Source organism: Rousettus aegyptiacus, unplaced genomic scaffold (genome assembly GCF_014176215.1).
Source record: "Rousettus aegyptiacus isolate mRouAeg1 unplaced genomic scaffold, mRouAeg1.p scaffold_m13_p_4, whole genome shotgun sequence".
NCBI lineage: Eukaryota > Metazoa > Chordata > Mammalia > Chiroptera > Pteropodidae > Rousettus > Rousettus aegyptiacus.
The window spans coordinates 129,452,067-129,470,230 of record NW_023416307.1 but is presented as its reverse complement, the minus strand read 5'-3'; the positions used below and the strand labels follow the sequence as shown (position 1 = coordinate 129,470,230).

The window sequence follows — 18,164 nt, the reverse complement described above, 5'->3', positions numbered from 1 at the left end:
CTTCTTTTCTTTTTCAACGTACTACTGCATGCTAAAGTTGCATTTGATTTCTCACTTACTGACATCTCCCCCCACAAGAATGCTGATGTCATGGAGGAAAGATGATGTGTTTTTCAGGACACCACATCCCTGTTGACTGGTCCATTATCAGGGCTCAATCATTGTCAGGTGAATGAATGTGTCTTTAAATACCCAACTGGGGAACCCGTGCTCCGGAATATATCTCCATCAAAGTAGTGGTTTGGGAAGGAAAGCCATAAAATTACAAGGCACACAAAACGGCTTTTGTGAGCTGGCTTGCTCCGTTTATTTACTTGGCTCAGATCATTTTTGGATATTTCTAAACTCGAACTCAAAGGTTAAAATTTTGCATTTATGTAGGAAGGGACTTTCTGGGGTAGTAGAAATATTTTATATTTTGATTGTGGTGTATACATCTGTCAAAACTCATCAGTCGTTTAAAATCTGTGTACTTTATTACGTGTAAACTATATCTCAATAAAGTCAACCTAAGGAAAAAAATTAATTAAAAAAAGATTTTGCAAACATAAAGTATTCAAAATAATCTTCCGAAGCTTTAAAGGAATTTCATGGTTTTCTTTTTGTATTTTTTTTGGTATTATGAGCATTGATGATGTCATTGGAATAAATTTATTTATTCAATGGGCTCATTTTGAAAGGGTCAAAACCTAGATAAAGATCAAGAGGTGTGTGTGTGTGTGTGTGTGCGCGCGCACGCATGGGCTAATATAAACAACTAAGGTGTGTGTGTGTGTGTGTTACAACTACCCATGTCTTCAGGAACATCTCATAGAAGGAACCTCGAAGAGAAAGCTAATACCAGGGAACAACATTCTTGCAGGGTGTGGTGGGCAGGAAGTTCTTGATCTTCAGATGCTCATGCTATAGTTCCATTCTTTCTCTAATCCTCAGGAACATGAAGAGGAAGTTCAGGAAGGAAGGAAGCAGGGAAATTGGAGTGGTTATGAAGATCCTTTTTTCTAATAAAGAGAAATGTTTTTCCACCTGTGCCAAAGAGCTAAGAAAAGCTAAAAAGATACTGAGATGCCACGTGAAGATTCAGAATGGGGCCCCAGACCCCAGCCATGCTTCAGAAATACCATGAAGGGAAAACCACGAGGACAAGGAGGGACAGCCTCACAGCTCAGGACGAATGAGAAAGGGTCAAAGTGCAGCCTGGACCTGGCTTCCTTTACTCTACATGTGCATGACCCTCTTTTCCAAACTAAACATTGGAACTATGATCTGAGGCATCTAATCATGGTTATAGGTAAGACAAGAAGGCAAATTCTTGCTGTTGAGTCAATTGGGTTGAACAGATAGAAGCCAGCTGCTAGGTTAGATAAGTTCCCCCCAAAACACCCACCCTAGGGAAACCAATCATATTAGGGACCCCGGAATCGCTAACCTTGGACCCACTTACAAGGGCTGAGAGTCTTTCCCCCTTGGCTCCACATGTGTAGTCAGGCTCAGAAGTACCTCTGTGTGAGCTTTTTTCATTATAATGCTAAAGAGCACGCCCAAAGGTGGAAATTTAACATGCTTATGGGGCATGTGACACATGAAAAAGCATGTAGTCGCACCGTGCAAGTGCCAAGAAACCTCCGCCTCTGCACGCCTAGACATAGCTCTCTTCCTGCTTAGCACTTTTTTAAAACCCTGCCCCAGCTTCTATCAGAGAACTGCCCGTTTTCTACTTCCCATGGTATTGGTTTCCTTATGCGCAAGCTTGAGAAAACTTTCTCTTTGCCTATGTTGGCATCTGGCGATCTCTTGATTTCCATCCTGGGAGAGCGCAAGAACCCACAGCACTGGTAACATAGGGATGCCGGCAAGAAGTTCTGAAATGTGATTTTCAGAACACGTTTTGGTTTGACTAGAATCTCCCAAAGTGCTTGTGTTACTGAACTCAAGGGGTTCACTGCTTGGGGTATTCTAGTCAAGAATGAGACATGGCTGCCACTGAGTAGTTTTTTTTACTTGTAGCAAGTAAATGAGGCATGGGATTCATACCCAAAGCTCTGTTTCTCCAAAGGGAGGTTAAGCCATTGTTTATATATACTATTTGGGTAATTACTGTTGATTTTTTCTTTGTAGTTGGCTACACTTATCAAGTTGGGTTCCTGTCACACTCATCCAGTTTACAACTGTGTCTGTGAAGTACTGTGTTGCGATACACTTTGCAAGAATAGCATTTGGTAAGAGCCACCCAGACCTTGAGACCCTGGTCCTAGCTAACAGCTGGCATGTCTCCAACAGAAGGCACGTGATCAGAGAACGGTGCTGGCTGCCGGTGTCTCCCCATCTCCACTTATACTTCTGTTTTTCAGTGTCTCTACCTTCATAGCCCACTCACAGTCCTGGGTAGCAGTTTACCAAACAGAGAACCAGGAGGTGAGGCTTGGGCCTCAGGAGGCCTTAATACATTGAGGCAAAGAAGAGAACTCAGAAAGGGTGATATCTGGCTGTTTTCCAGTGGCCTCAGAGATGCAAACATCTGAAAGGGGAGGCAGGTGCCTGGACCGGCTCCTTTGAGGCCCACCTGAGAGGACTCTCAGAGCTGGAAGGGAGAAGGGGATCCTTTTGCTATGTTCTGATGGGAGAAGAAAGAAGCAAAGCAAAGACTCAGATGTGTCTTGGAATTACTTCAGCTAGTGGGCCAGCTTACCCGTCTCGTACCCTCTGCAGGGTGTGGCTTTGGATCCAAACCATGGCCAGGTGGCCCCAAAGGGGAATGCCCCTTTTAAGAAGTGATTCAGGAAATCAAATATGTTCTCATGCAGGAAGAATGCCTGAACAAGATAAAAGTTCAGAGATTCAAAATAGCCAGCCTAGGGTCAAAGTTGGTGGTATTCTTAGCAGCAATAATAAAAGGTATCTTTATATTATTATGTACTAGAAAAAAGCCTTTAATAAGACAGGGTCCTGGGGGCTTTGGAAGCATAAAAATCAAAACACTAAAAAGAAAAACATAGACTTCCATCACAGCTTCCTTGTTCCTTAAGAGGGAAGAAGCCAGGCTGCGGAGTGGGAACTGGGAGGAGAAGTCAGCTGAATGAGAGAGACCCTTAACAGTTCTCTACTGCCCAGTATTACTGTTCTCTCCAGCACCTGCTTGTTGGCCTCTACTGTTTACAAAGTGACCTTGCTGTCTGTCAGAGTTCTCCTCATACGACCAAGAAAGAGCGTTTTCTGTGGCCTGTGAGAGCTGCTTCAAGGAGAGCTGGAGCCTCAGTGGAGGACAGGAGGCCAGAGGAAACCACAGCAGGCACAGAGGAGCACCAGGCTGACGTCAACGCTCTCCCACCCTTCCATGGCCTGGGGAGGTCCCAGCCAAGGTGTCTCTCTTTCTCTGAGCCAGATCCCAAAGAACCTGGATTAGACAAGGATCTTTCAGCCATTCTTAGTTAGTCCACTCAGCACAGATAAAACTTCACCTGAAGACCTCTATGTAAGAACAATTAAAATAGCCACTCGAAGTCTCAATCTACAATATTCTGTAGTTTATGTTATTTTGTGCATTTGTATTTGGTATTATTATGAGTTAGAAAAAAAAAAAAAGGCCTTTGATAAGATAGAATCCTGGGGACCCTTAGAAGTATAAAGATCAGAACCACCTCTAAAGAAACACGTGGATTTCCACTGCGGTATCCTTGTTCGAAGGGATACAGGGCATGTAAAAGAAAGTAGATGAGCTTTTCTAGCTCCTAACACTAGTAATGCTCAGACACTTTTGGTTGTGGTTGTTTTCAATTTGTTTTGTTTTCTTCCTAGTGGTGCGTGTCTGAAGCTCAGCCCTAGAGATGGAGGAGGCAGATGTCTGGATTGACCTGGTGACATTTGTGAGGAAAGATGAAGTGAAAGAGCAAAGGGTGACAGACTGTCTGAGGTGACCAGGATCTGCAGTCTGGGCTTTAGAAATAACAGATTTAAAAAAAAAAATTCTGGACGAGCTGAAACATGAGCACACAAAATCTAGACAAATTTATCTGATTAGCTAGAAGCATGGTGCTCAAGGTTTCCCAGAAAAAGAAAAACTTTGAACCAAAATTATCATTGACATTTATGTAAACATGTGTCCAAATTCTTCTTCAGAAATCCCCAAAGTCATTTCTTTTTTTGAAATCAGAAAAGCTTTCCTTCATGGAACAAAATAAGTGCCGCGTGTCTTTTTTGGAAGTTGGCACAGAGTAATTTGTTAGGTTGTAAAAAGTATCCATTAGAGAAACTGCTTTGAATCCATTTATGGCAGGAAAAGAACATTCGGACTGTATTAATATGGAAACTTCGCCTATTTTATATTCTTCCAATTCTTTGCAGTAACGAGATGGGATGTTAATATTTTCCCTCGCCCTCCTGATGGATTTGAAGATTAAGTCCTCTCCTTCCTGCCCTCAAAGAAGGGAAGCTAGACTCTCAGAGAGAGAGAAAGTAGAGAAAGAAGGCTGGCTAATGGCCACAGAGAAGCACTGAAGGGCTGTTGTATTTTCTTCACATCATCTTGTTTGTTTATTTAGTTACTAATTTCTGTCTTCCCATTTGTCAGTCTTGGCCACCCTGTGCCTTCTGCAACTGACTGACTGGCACATGATAAAATGTTCAATAATTATTTGTTGCATAAAGTTAATCCTTATACCACCTTGAGAAGTAGGTATGATTCCTTTTGTTTACGGGTGAGGAAACTTCGAGGAAGCTTACAAAACTGTCTCATATTACACAGCGGGTAAATGGTAGCAGCCAACTGACGTCAAACAACGCCATCATTCTGCTCCACCGAGCTGTCCTATCTTGTGAGAGCCAGGGCAGGCGTCACGAAAATTGTTTGCACCAAGATGGCTAGCTACCTAACTGCCCAGTCGACGGGCTCACCAATGATTGCTTTACCTGAGTTCTGCAGCGCTGATGCTCTCGATTTCCCCCTCACCGTTTGCGATGTCACTTCCCATCCCGGTGTTTTTGCTCCCTCCGACTGCTCCTTCTTAGAAATCCTTGGGGAAGAGGAAACATTTTCTGTCTGCCTACCAGATGTGGATGGTATCTGGATCTGTCCTAAGCCCTTTTGCCTGTCTCTCTACACACGCTTGCCCCGGGTGTCCTACTCATCCACCCGCGGGGGCATGCGGAAGCCAGCAGTCTCTAGCCAGAGAGCTGACGTCTCTTCTCAACCCCAGGCCTTGCAGTAAACTGCATCCCACACATTTCAACTTTGACTCCTGATCAGTATCTGAAATTCCTGTCCCAAACCATTATCTTTGCCCTGCACCGTCTCCTCCTCTCAATTCCAGCTCTTGCCCTGGCGCTTCGACCTCCAGGCCGAGCCCGGCATCCTCCCCATGCTCTCCATCTCCAGTGCTGCCCCCTACAGCCCAGGTTGCCATCAGATCCCACCTGGCCACCGTCACAGGTTCCTGCCTTTTTCCTAAGCCCACTCCTTCCTCCTTCCAATCTATTCTTTAACCAACAGCCAGAGTAATCTTTTAAGAAATTTTATTTTAGTATAACATTCAAACAAAAAAGGTACAAGTCATAAGGGTACAGCTTGATAAAATTTCACAAGCTAGGTATGTCTAAAAGATTAGTATCCAGATCCAGAATAGGACATCCCCAGCTTCCCAGAAGCTTCCTAGTGCCCTTCTCAGTCACCACCCCTGCAGGGTAATGACTTTTAGCTTCATAGGTTAGTTTGTCTGTTTCCTACTTTATAGAAATACAACCATGTAGTAGTACATCACTGCCATCTTCTGAAAATGGAGACCAGATCCTATCATGACCCTGTTAAAAAGCCTCCAGGACACTCCCACCACCTCTGATGAAAATCAAGCAAAGTAGCGCCACCTCCACCTCGAGGGCCCTCCTGTTCCAGCCCCATCCACTTTGCCTCTGGCTAAGCTCCCCACCCAATGGCCTCTTCTCAGGTATTAAGCTACCTACATTCATCTCTGGTAATAAGCAGTTGAAATGAGTAGCTGAATGGAAAGTTCACGGCCCTGTGAGATGGTATGTTGCCTCGGTGCCTTTGGGGGTGGGGCCGTCCTCTCTGTCCGGGGCTTTTCACTTCCACCCCCTCCCTTGGTTAGCTTCTACATAACTTATCTTTCTGGAGGCAAAGAATGTCCCTCCTGTCACACATTCGCCATTGTCCACTGAGGGCACTGAGCCCAGCCTGCAATTACAACCAGCTTGAGTGATCAGGCCCTGTGGCAATCTTCGCATTCAGCGCGCACCTGTTTAGTGAGCCAGCAGGTGGAGGAGGGAAATGACCACAGAATCGCTGCTGCTACTTTACAGGAAGAGGCGATCAGCTGGAAATATTTGATGATGAGCAAATCAGGGGGAAAGAATAAATCTCAGTGGACGACACCACTGGTTACTTAGGCATCCATAAGTACGCGGATGCGAAATTAACAAAATGGATTGCGAAGTCCTTGTAGAAATAGGTATTTTTCCCCTCTATTGTATCCCTTACTCTCCCCCCAAAAGTTCTGGAGGCTAGTAAATTACTTAGCAAAGCCTTGTAAATTTTTTTCGCTTTTGTCAGAATCATGCCCGGGCTCAGCTCCCCATCAGAGTTCCCAAACATCCCCGTCTGGAGAAATGAAACCCTGGACCCATTTTAGATCTCGGTCTTGCCTGGATGTTAGCAGAAAAGAGAATAGGCAGTGAGGGGGGAGGGTGTCTGGGTATTCCCCTAGGGCCACCAGTGAGGAGACAAAGGAGGGAACAGATGGGTGTCCTGGCAGGACAAGGAAGGAGGCCTTGCCCAGGAAAGCCCCTGGCCCAGGCGGCCTATATCCACATTCTACCAGCTTGGCCTCAGCAGCAGCAGCTCCGGGAAGACCATCTCACTGCCCGCCTCAGAGGCTGCTGTATTCTTGAGAAATCACAGCACGCCCGGTTCGCTCTATGCCACAGTGGAGGGCTGAGAATCAAGCTTTGAGAACCTGCACTAGAGTCAAAAACAGCCGACGTTTGAAAGGAGGGTGAGCAGCCTGTCTACCATGAGAGGCCAAGGTATGGACGTGTGTGGACGCCTGTTGATCTTGACCCTAGCCATGATGCTGGGCTCTGCTTATCGTCAGCACTCTCCCCTTTCACTGCTCTGATTTTAGAGACCCTCCTGAGGCTACAGCACTCTAGAGTTGCACATACATGCAATAGACAGGTGGTTCAGCCTGCCGTCCTTATCATACATGATTGCAGAGGTGGGAATCCTCTATACCAGGCTTGTCACTGGCGGAGAACCATTTTCCCGCATGAGAACATTCTCACACACTGTCCCGGTCACCTTGGCATTCTCTTGCCTGTGGAGGGACCCAGGATTCAAAACCACAAGCTGTCCTTACTCCCTCCCAAGATCTTATCATTCCAAAATGGTATGGCAGTCCTCTAAACACTCGGTCCCATGTGGAGCAGGCCCTTGGCGGCCAGGGTAAGATGTTCAGGAGAAAAAAAAAAAAATGTCCAACCTGCAACAGAGCAGATGTCCCCCGCATAGGGCATGTTTCTGTGTTCATTCCCCCTCTCCGTTTTCCTGGTGGAAGGTGGAAAGACAGCAGGAGGAAAAGGCTCTTTGTCCAACATCTAAATCTCTATCTTTCATTAGATACCTCAAGAGAACAAAATGTCCTTAAGTGCTAAGCTATGAGCACAATTCCAGATTCCAGCACTTGATCTCCTATAGATTGCAGGAGGGTCATGTAAACTGGACCTTTCAGTTTCCCCACTGACTGATGGCAGTCAAAATACCAAGGATATGGACCCAAAGGATTACGCAGTCTGTGGATCACTCTGGGCAGGGAAACGGAGACATCTGTCCCTACCATGCCCCCTAGGCCTCCACTTTTAGGTGGTCTCTCAGCACTCTTTGTCATGGTCCTCATGATGATCTCATGCCCATCTCCACGCTCTTCCCTCTGTCTCTGAAACTCAAAGCAAAATGCCAAGCACATTCTCTACCACCTACACTGTCCCCAGTCTGCGTGCTGGGTATTATCAGTTGATTTGTGTCCTCCAAAAAGATATGTTGAAGCCCAAACTGCTAATATCTGTGAATGTGACATTATTTGGAAATAGGGTCTTTGCAGATATAATCAAGTTAAGGTCAGGTCACATCAAGAAACTCTGGATACAGAGAAACACAGGATAATGGAGGCAGAGAATGGAGTGATGTGTCTACAAGCCGAAGATTTCTGGCAATAATTAGAAGCACAGGGAACATGCTCTGTGATCTCCTCGGTCCTCGACCTCTCAGTGATAGAATCCAATCCCTCTGGCCCAGATGTCTTTGGCTGTTTCTACCAGAAACCTGTTTCACGTTTCCTGGACCCACCACATTTCCTCCTCCAGCTCTAGGGAGAGTCTGCTCTCACCTGCTCTCCAGGTGACTGAGGAAGTGGGTTGCTTTATTCACCCAGCTATTTCCTTAATTCCTTTATTACTCATTTATTGTCCACTGTGGACAAACACTGTGACAGCCAAGGCCTCCTGTGCTAGTCGCCTACCTCCTGTCTCTCTTCTACTCCCATCCTCGTCTTGCCTTTGGGCTCCACTTCTGACCTTGGGTGTCCCCTTTCTCATTCCCAGGCTCTTCTGACTTTTGGCCACAGCCGAAGGGTCCTGACTGCTCATGTTTTAAGAGAATTTTCCCCAAACACATGGGCCTCTCCTGTGTGTGATCCAAATAGTTACAGGAAGCCCATGTGAAACAGAGGGGGCCTCCCTTCTCTCCATGAGTTAAAATTGTTTCCCCTCCTTCCCTACAATGCTGTCATTGCTATCAAGTAGAATGCCCTGCTTTCTTGGAGAATTCTCACAAGTATCGGAGAGTCAGTCTGCAGGCATTTCTCCACAGGTCACAGACTGTCTGCTCACTGATTTTTCTAGACCTTACAGAGGACAGAGCGCTAGACTGATTCACTTTTTCAGACTTTTCCTTTCCCAGATTTACTCTAAACTTGTGCCTGCCAGCATGCACACCTTATTAGAAGAGGCCTCCTTACCTTGCCGGACTGACGCGGGGAGGCAGCAGCAGCACCAGAGTCCCATTGAACTTGTATCTATTCCTCGAACACATGCCTCTTCATCCAGGTTCCGACCCCTTGTGATGCTGCTCTCTGCCTAGAACACCCTCCCACCCCTCCCTCGCCTCCTCACCAGCCTAGCTCTGACTCCCTTGTCAAGCTCTGTTTGAACTTCACGTCCTCAGGAGCCTTCCCAGTCCCTTATTTAGACTACTCCCCCTGCCGACATACTCCTGCGGGAACCTGGAGGTTTCTCTCTCTAACGCCATCACACTTGTGATTCTAGGGCAGTCGTGGTTATACGCGGCATCCACTCCCAAAGAGCTCACTTAGTTCGAAACACACGCAACTCAAGACTTCTCCTTCACTGGGTGCTATGTCTCCTGTGACAGCTGAAATGACGCCTCCCTCTGGCACAGGTGCAGACAGAGTTTACAATTCCCTTGGCCTGACGACTTTGAGATTTTACCGGGGGCTCTGTGTATGTCGTGGGTGTGTAGGGGGGGGGAGTGCATTATTGCTAATTTTGCCCAGAGGAAACATTTTAAATAATGTGATAAGCAAATATTTATTGAATATCATTATGGGGCAAGCACATTCTAGGGGAGACCAAGGGCCAAACTGGGCTAGACCCCTCTGGAGGCAGTGTAGTAATAAGATGAGGTGTGGACACATAACAGCAGCAACTACCCTCAAGGCAGCAAGGCAGATGCCAGGGGAGCAATACGAGTAATGGTGCCAGAGGCACTAAGAATATAAGTGGGCGAGGAAGAGATCCCTGGAGGAAGGAAGGAAGGAGCTAGGGTTTTGAGGATGAGGAGAATGTCGGAAAGTGTAGAGAAAAAAAGGGGTCATCTGAGGCCCAGGAGACAAGATGAAGAAGAGAGGAAAAACACAAGCATGATTAGGGGTCAGGAACAGTCTGAGAAAGTTCTGGTTAGGTGAAAGGAGAAAATCATGTCAACGAAGAGGAGTCACAGAATGTTATCTCTCTCCATCCATCGCTCAAGATTTCTGAGCAGAGATAATGCATGTCAAACATTTTTAGCAAGGTTTCCCTGAAACAATGTGAGAGATAGAGCAGAGAGGTCAATGCACATTTTTGGAACAAGGCAGAAGCCTCTAGCCAGGTGGTGGCAGTGGACCAGGAGACATCAGCTGGACAGAAGCTCGGGGCAGGCAGTGACTTGATGACTAAGGAGGGGTGGGGGATGGTGAGTGAGCATCTGCAGACCAAGGAAAGGGAAGCAAGGAACTCAAAAGACAGGGGGGGCAGGATGAGTGGTGGGAAGCAAAGTTAGCCTGCGGGTTGGGGAAGACCGAGTGGACACCTAGGGAGCCATCCTGGGTTTCGGGATAGCCAGCGGGTGCCTGTAGGGAAAGAGAGCCTCACGACTGTTCAACCCCATGCCCAGGAAGAAAGAATAAGGTCCCTTTTGGACCACATGGGCTCCAAGGACCAATCCTCAATTAAAATGGTGACTCAGTAGCTGCACTTGAGGTCTGGGAATAAATCCCCCTTGGGCTTCATGCAGTGTTGACACTCCTTGAGCAAGACTTCAGCTGTGGGAAGATGTCTTGTCCCATTACCTCTGATCCTTTTTGTTTCTGCTTGCTGAGGCCAGAGGCTCCCTGCCTTCTGAGACTCCATGCAAATGCAAGTCATCATCTTGGGGGGTGTGCATGAAATGGAGTCCCAGGAATGCCCCGACAGAATTTCACTTGCTAAATTTGCACAAGAATCAGGAGGACAAATGGGACTTTGACAACGCTCTCTGAGATGTCTGCCTCTGACTTAAAAGATGAAGGATCTGAAGGCTGTTTGATCTCTAACAATATACAAGATTTGGTCCAAGTCGAGTGTTTTGTCTAGTCTTTAGTTTGGTAAGCGTCTTCCCATGGACCTCATCCTGCTCCTTCTCCAGGGCAAACAGCCTTATCACTGAAGGTGCATCAGGATGCAGGTATTCAGGCTATTTGCTTGGTCTTCTGTGATCATCCCTGGGCAGCACATGGCCTGAGGCATCTTTGCCTCAAAGAGCCTCTATTCCATCTTTACTATCCCCATCATTTCAATTTATTTCTGGACTTTTCTGAACAAAGGGCCATGCCTTCTGAGGCTTCATATCTTTGACTTTCCTTTGTGTCTCCCAAGGTGGTCCCTCTCCCTTCCCCTCTGTCTGCCTTCCTGCCCCCTCCACTCCTCAGATCAGCAGGAAGGAGAGAAGAGGCAGGAACAGTTGCAGGGACTACATAGGAAAAGGTAAAGAAACTCAGTGAAATCCAGTCTTCAGGCAGAGAGAGGAGAGGGGGCTTCAGTCAGCACTGCTGAAAATGCCCAAAGCCTGTCTTGGAAATGTTTCTTCAGGTCCCAGGCTGGTGTGTGAGAGGAAAGGACACTGTTACATGAGAGGTCAAGGCAGGAAGTCAAGCAAGGCAAGCTAGTCTCTTACACATCAGAAAGCCATGTTTAGATAAAAGCAACTGTATAAGGATGTACTAGGGACATCCTTCCCTCGTACCCACACCCTCTGGCACTCCCTCCCACCCTTATGGCCCAGGACCCCAGGGAGTGACGGGGTGGGGGGGGCATAGTCATCTCCACCATTGCTAGGAGGGAGGGGTCATTCGAGGTGTCATGAGGTGTCCAGTCTAAACACAGGAAATGAGGCAGGAGTGGGAGCAAAGGGAAAAGCAAGCCAGCTTCTCAAATTCCCTGTTTATACCTACAGTATTGAACTTTAAGCTATAAATATCAGTAGTTAGAACAGCCCTGACCTCAACCTCTGAGAACAATTCCCATCACCAAACTACCTGGGGAAAAAAGGCAACTTAAATGGAACTCGCCCTAGCACAGCAGGACCCCTGGAGAGTCTCCAAATTCCAACATGTGGCCCACAGAGCTCCTCCTGGCAAGAAGGCTCTGACTTCTGCACCCTCCCCATCCTCCTGTCTCCTGGCCCAGAGGTATTTCTCAGGGCCTGAGGTTCACAGCCTGTGGCCTGGCCTGGGTCACGTGCAGCAGGAAGCTCTGGGAAGCCTTCGCTGGCCAATCTAGGATGCTCCCCGAAGTTCCTCCATCATTTATAGCTCCACATTAGTGATTCCCATTCCCTGCGAACCATTTCAGTTTAATACGATTATTTCTCAACTTCAATAAATATCTTGGGAACGAGGATATCACAATCACTTCAGTGACCTCTGCATGTGAATCATTGTCCTGATATATGTCTTGCATCAGAGCATTGGTTCTCAAACTTCAGGGCATCAGAAGTACTTAGAAGACTTGTTGAAGCAGCATGCCGGGCTCCATCTCCAGATCTGGACTCAGTAGCTCTGGGATGGGGCCCAAGAACCTGCATTTCTAACAAGCTCCCTTATGATGCTGATGCTGCTGGTATGGGGAACACACTTTGGGAACCACCACCTTAGGCTCAAATAGGTCCTCCTAAACTCTAACCTAATCTCTCCTTCCAGACATCTCTTTTCTGGAGACAAGGTCCAACCTCTGTGTGCAAATCCATTACAAAGGAATAGGGTAAAACTGTGACAATCCCTCGATTTCTCTGCCCTCTCCTTGGCCATCTGCCCTTCTGGGTACAAGGTCACCTCACACAGTGAGGGTCTGGATGCACTGGGGTGGGCCAGAGGATCCCACAACTAGTTCTGGCTGTGTACTTCCATCCACCTTCCAACTCCTTCAAACACCCCTCACCTAGAGCTCCTGAAGGTAAGTGCAAGGGGGCGTGGTTTCATCATCCACACCTGGCTTGTTTTGGCAGCTGTTTCTACCTGCAGGGTTTAAGATTCCGGAGTGAAATCATCAATAAGCAGCTTTAGATGGGGAAGGATGAGCTAAACAAATACTCACCACCTACCAGCTGCAGCCCTAGGAGCAGCAGACATGAGCTCACCCACCTTTCTAACCACTGTCAATTCATGTCTGCAGAGCCTAGGGGCCTGTGACCTCAGGAGTAGGTCACACAACAGATACTGGTAAGCAACATAAGGAAGGGGCACCTAGAAGCTGGTGATTTGCTGGGCATCTGAGCTGTGTAGAGGAGGAAAGCAGGCCCTGACCACGGGATTTTCAAACTGTGAGAAGGAAGGGATGGAACACCCTATTCCAGGCCTCTCTGCAGAAGCTCGCCTCTAAACACACCTTCCCAACCCGCTGCCCCCGCCTCAGTGCCTTCGAAAAACCCCCTCTAAGCTCTGCAGCCCCACTTTGGAAATTGCCTACTGCCCAGTGGTGCTCACCTCTTTTGGAACTTTCCACCTTCTTCTGCCAGATTTTGTCCCATACTTGTCCTGAATGTCACTGACCTTAACCCTGGGACAGTGTTTTCTGATGCGTCAATTTGGCTAGGTTACCATTCCCAATTATTCAGTCAAAGATTCACCTAAGTGTTGCTGTGGAAGGAGTCTGCAGGTATGATCAAAATATATAATAAGTTGACTTAATAAGGAAGATTATCTTGGGAACTCTGGGAGGGTCAGATTCAATCAGCCAGAAGGACTTAAAAGCAGGAGAGAGAGAGAGAGAGCGCGCGCGAGAGGATTTTTCCATTTGACCCATGCCTGTAATCTTTTCCTGACTTTCTGCCCTATGAAATTTGGATTTGCTTATCCAGCCCCCACAATTGTATGAGCCAATTCATTAGAATAAATCGTGTGTATAACTACACACGGACACACGCACAATATGCATATACCTATGTGTGAGGAGGTGTATCTTCTATTGTCTCTGGTTTGACTGAACTCTGAAGTAGACAAAATAATGGCCTCCCCAATGTTCATGTCCCAATACTCAGAACCTGTGACTATGTTGCCTTATGTGGAAAAAAGACTTTGCAGATATTTTTAAGGCCCTAGAATAGGGAGATTATCCGGGATTATTTGGGAGGGCCCAATACAAGCACAGGGGTCCTTATGAGAGGAAGGCAGGAGAGTCAGAGTCAGAAAAAAGATGAAATAAGTAGATTTCAAGATGCTAAGCTGCTGACTTCGAAGATGGAGGAAGGGTCCATGAGCCAAGGAATGTAGGTGGTCTTTAGAAACTAAAAAAGGCAAAGAAACAAATTCTACACTAAAGCATCCCAAAGGAGCACAGCCATAGGGAAAGCATTGGTGGTTCAGTGGTAGAATTCTCACCTCCCAAAAGAGCACACAGCCCTACCAATACCTTGATTTTACGTCTTCTGTCCTTCAAAACTATAAGGTAGTAAATTTATGTTGATTTAAGCCACAAAATGCATAACGATTTGTTATAGCAGCAATAGGAAACTAATACAAACCCTGATTTATATCAGTCCTTTCCTTCCTCCCCACTACTAATGCCATCATCATTCAACAGCTCCTTTTTCCTCCGTAGGACCACACCTCCTCCTTTTTGGTGCCTCCTTGAGCCTGTTCTTTTTCTCTCCATAGAAAGTCTCAATTGTTTTGTCTGCTCAGCTCTCCTCCTAAGAACAGTGCTCTTCTTGTTTTAGAGAAGGACCCCCAGAAGACCACATGGTTCCAGGAGAAGGCCCCAGTCAGAGCACCCTGCCCTGCCTCAGGAAGGGGCACGTGACCCAGCTGAGCCAATCAGACTCCTGCCCCAAGATTTTTTCACGTTGGAAGTAATGAAGGGCAGCAGGTATGCTGGTTGCTGACCATGATTCAGCCATGAAGAAGACAGAAGTTTGCAATGGAAGATAATGACAGTGACATTCAGAGAAAAGTAGAGAGAGCAGACAGAGCCCAACTCCAGTCCCCCTGCCCAAACCTTTACATATTTTTCTATTGTGTGTCTCACCTTTTTCTTGTTGATTATCAGGAGATCCTCATATATCCTAGGTAATAGTCCTTAGTCAGTTTTAGACATTGCAAACATCTCATAATCTTTTTTTTTTTTTTTGCCTTAAACATTCTTCTCTGTTATTAAAATAGATCAATCTTCTTTCTTTAGTGGGCATTTTCCTGATATATCTTCTTTTGTCCTTTGATTTTCAATCTTTTCTTTTAAAAAGCTTGCAACTAGATTCAATCTCTCTCCTTCTCGTGCTCTCTCTCTCTCTTTCTCTCTCTCTCTCTCTCTCTCTCCTCGTCAGTCTTTATCCAGTCTGAGATTCTCTAGCTTTGAAATGGTGAGAGTAGTCCATTTTTATGTGTTGTAATTTCTGATGTAGGTTTATATCTACTTATTTTTTATATATTTACCATGATATCTTTTATGTGTTTTTTGCCTTTTATTTTCTCTTTTCCAGCCTTCTATCGATTTAATTAGGTTTCTACTTTTTATCCTTTTCTGCTTTGGAAGGTATGCAGTCAGTATCTTTTCTCTAAATGATTAACTGTGCATTTTCACATACATAATCGACTTAATGAAGACTAAAGTTAATGAATTCTTCCACTCTCCTCTCAAACAAACCAAGGACTTAAGATTTTAACTCCAATTTCCCTTCTAATTTTTCATATTATTGGTGTATGTTTTTGTACTACCATCTTTTCTGCCCTCCATAAGTCATTATTATTTTTGTCTATCTGTCATCTTTCAGAACATTCTATTATCTCAAACTCTTGAGGCGATAATCTTCCTCATGATATACCTGCTGCGTGCCACTTGTGGTGGATTGTTCCCTTGGGTTGCTTTTCGTTGTAAGCTCCTCCTCCACAGGCATTGTCTTTTCTTGGGGATTCCGATTAGTCTGGGTTGTGGAATTATCCCTCAAAGTGGTTTTACCTTTGTGTCTACCAGATGGAAAAGAGTTATTGGTAGCCTAGAAACCATTTTATTCTCATTTATTTGCTTAGAGATTACCATATCATGTGGATAGTACACATTCTGTTGCCAATTCCATATGGCAGACTTGGGATTTTGATTTTCAGAGGAATTATGTTAAAAATAGGCTTCTTTGCTGTTCCTAGGTGGTAGGCAGAGTTTTATTAGTTCCCTCTCACGAAGGGGTCCAGCTTTGTGCATGAGTCTGAGGGCTAACGTCCCATGTCATCTTTGGTATCTGTGTGAATATTAATACCTAATCTCCATTAGGAGTTTCTTCAGTGTTTCTTTACTGATATAATCACACACCCCACACCTTTCCCCCCTTGACCTCTGCTACAGGGTCAGCTGGTATACTCAGTGTTTTGGTGTTCAACTCATTTTCATCTCTTGCACTTGGAGATTTCACTTTCTTTCCTACAAGCTCAGACATGTATTTAAATATTTGGTTGTGTTCTATTTTATGCAGCATCCTTCAGTATTCACAGTAGGAGGGTTCCATGTTATGTGAACCTGTCACGCTGATGGAAACCATAATTCACTCTTATCCCAATTAACCATAACCTTCAGAAGATCTAGACCTTGACTGATTCACAGTTGTGTTCTCCATGCCAAGGTTATATGTCAGAAGTATGAGAGTGACTTGTTAGAATTTAGAGTCCACGGACCCATATGCACTATGCAGAATCCAATTCTGTCTCTAAAACTTTATAAAACCCAGTTCTTTTCCCTCGAATCTTTGTACATTTGTGCATCTGCCCACTGTTCATATCTCTCAGGAGGGCATAGCCCACTTTGTTTCATTCATTATTGTATCTCCAACTGTTAATGGGTATATGATTAATAATTGCATGTCACATGAATGAATGAATGAATGAATGAATGAATATGTCTCATGTAGACATTCTGACACCATTCCTGGACTCAGAGTTGTAAAACCCCTGCTATTTACAACACTCGCAAACAGTGGGTAGTCAATCAAGGCTCACAAAATGACTGGATGAAAGTCCACCCAGGAATGTCCCCAATCCTCCCAGGTGCAAAACTCCAGGCTCAGGACCAGACCCCAGGCAGCACTTAGCAGATCCTGTCCCAGCCTCTGTCCTCACTACCTCCCCATCAGGCCCACTCTTCTTCCATGGCATGGAGCCAATCACATACACTCGCTTCCCGAAGATGTTTGGCCAACCTTCAGGGCTGGATTCCCAAGCTCTGAGCCAACCCCTGGGAGTGAACACCAGAGGAGCAGATAGGGCTTCCTGGACACAAACACCTTTCACGCTTCCGGAAAAGAAAATATTCCATAGTATTACCTCTCTGTTTCAGAGTTAAAAGTATTGTTATCTGGCTTTCCCTCCATCACGAGAGAGCTTTAAGACTCACAAGTGGAAACGGTGATGGGCACTGCAGGAATGGTCCTTCCAGACAACCCCAGCCCCCTGGCTGCCATCCTGGCTGCATCCTTGGTCCATCCTCAGTAACCCGGAGATCAACCACTTCCCACTTTACATCACATTTCGTATACCACAACGAGATATCTCACTGTACCCTGCAAAGGAGGAAGGGGGTCACCGCAGACTTCTGAGCTTTTTAATTGGTAGTTTTTTTCTAATTATAAATAAAAGACATGTTTATGGTAGAAAAATGGAAAACACAGAATGTCATAAAGAAGAAAAACAAAACCATTTATAGGCTTCCAATATAGAAAAATTTCTCTGCTTACGTATACCCTCTTGAAGCCTTCTTGTGGCTTCTAAAAATTTGAATGATCTCTACATGTGGTTGTCTATCCTATCTCATCTATTTAACATTATAGGATCGATGGATGTCCCATGATTTATTTATTGACTCTCCAGGTGCTAGACATACAAATCACTTCCTCCTTACGAGTTTCTGAGCAGATGAATCATATGAAAAAAAAGTTGTTCAACTGACCAAGTTTCCATTCATTCTTTCAGGAAGTACTTCTAAGCCACTTGATTGATGCCTTCACCCCATACCTCGTCCCTGGTCTAAATGCTTATGTGCTGTATAGCTGGAGTATTGGCCCAGCCTTACAACCATAGGTGAATGAACAAACAGCAAGAGAAGAAAACTGAGGAACAAAGATTTTCAGGCCACCATGGTCGAATCTGGCTTGGCAAAATGAAACAATAACTACAAGTAGGCAGCCCTGCCTGCGTCTGTCAGTATGAAGAAATAAAGCAGCAAAGTGCTGGCTCAGCTGGTGGGGGCTTGTGGTGGGTTGCAGGGAGTAGCCGCAGAGGAGACTTAAGACAGAGTCCCCAAATCCCAGCTGTGTCACTGTGAAATGTGGCAATTTCCACAAGCCGCTTTCCGATTTCCTCCACTATAAA

At 45.7% G+C, this 18,164-nt stretch overlaps 1 protein-coding gene and 1 long non-coding RNA gene across 2 annotated transcripts in view; one reads left to right on the top strand and one right to left on the bottom strand.

The window, feature by feature from the left end:
* The window catches only part of SLCO2A1 (solute carrier organic anion transporter family member 2A1), a 77,026-nt gene that overhangs the window by 48,478 nt on the left and 10,384 nt on the right, over nt 1-18,164 (bottom strand). The window lies entirely within an intron of this gene.
* LOC118601632 lies at nt 4,440-13,676 on the top strand. Its single transcript, XR_004950409.1, has 3 exons — nt 4,440-4,452; nt 10,013-10,014; nt 13,572-13,676. It is a non-coding gene; the product is annotated as an uncharacterized LOC118601632 (long non-coding RNA).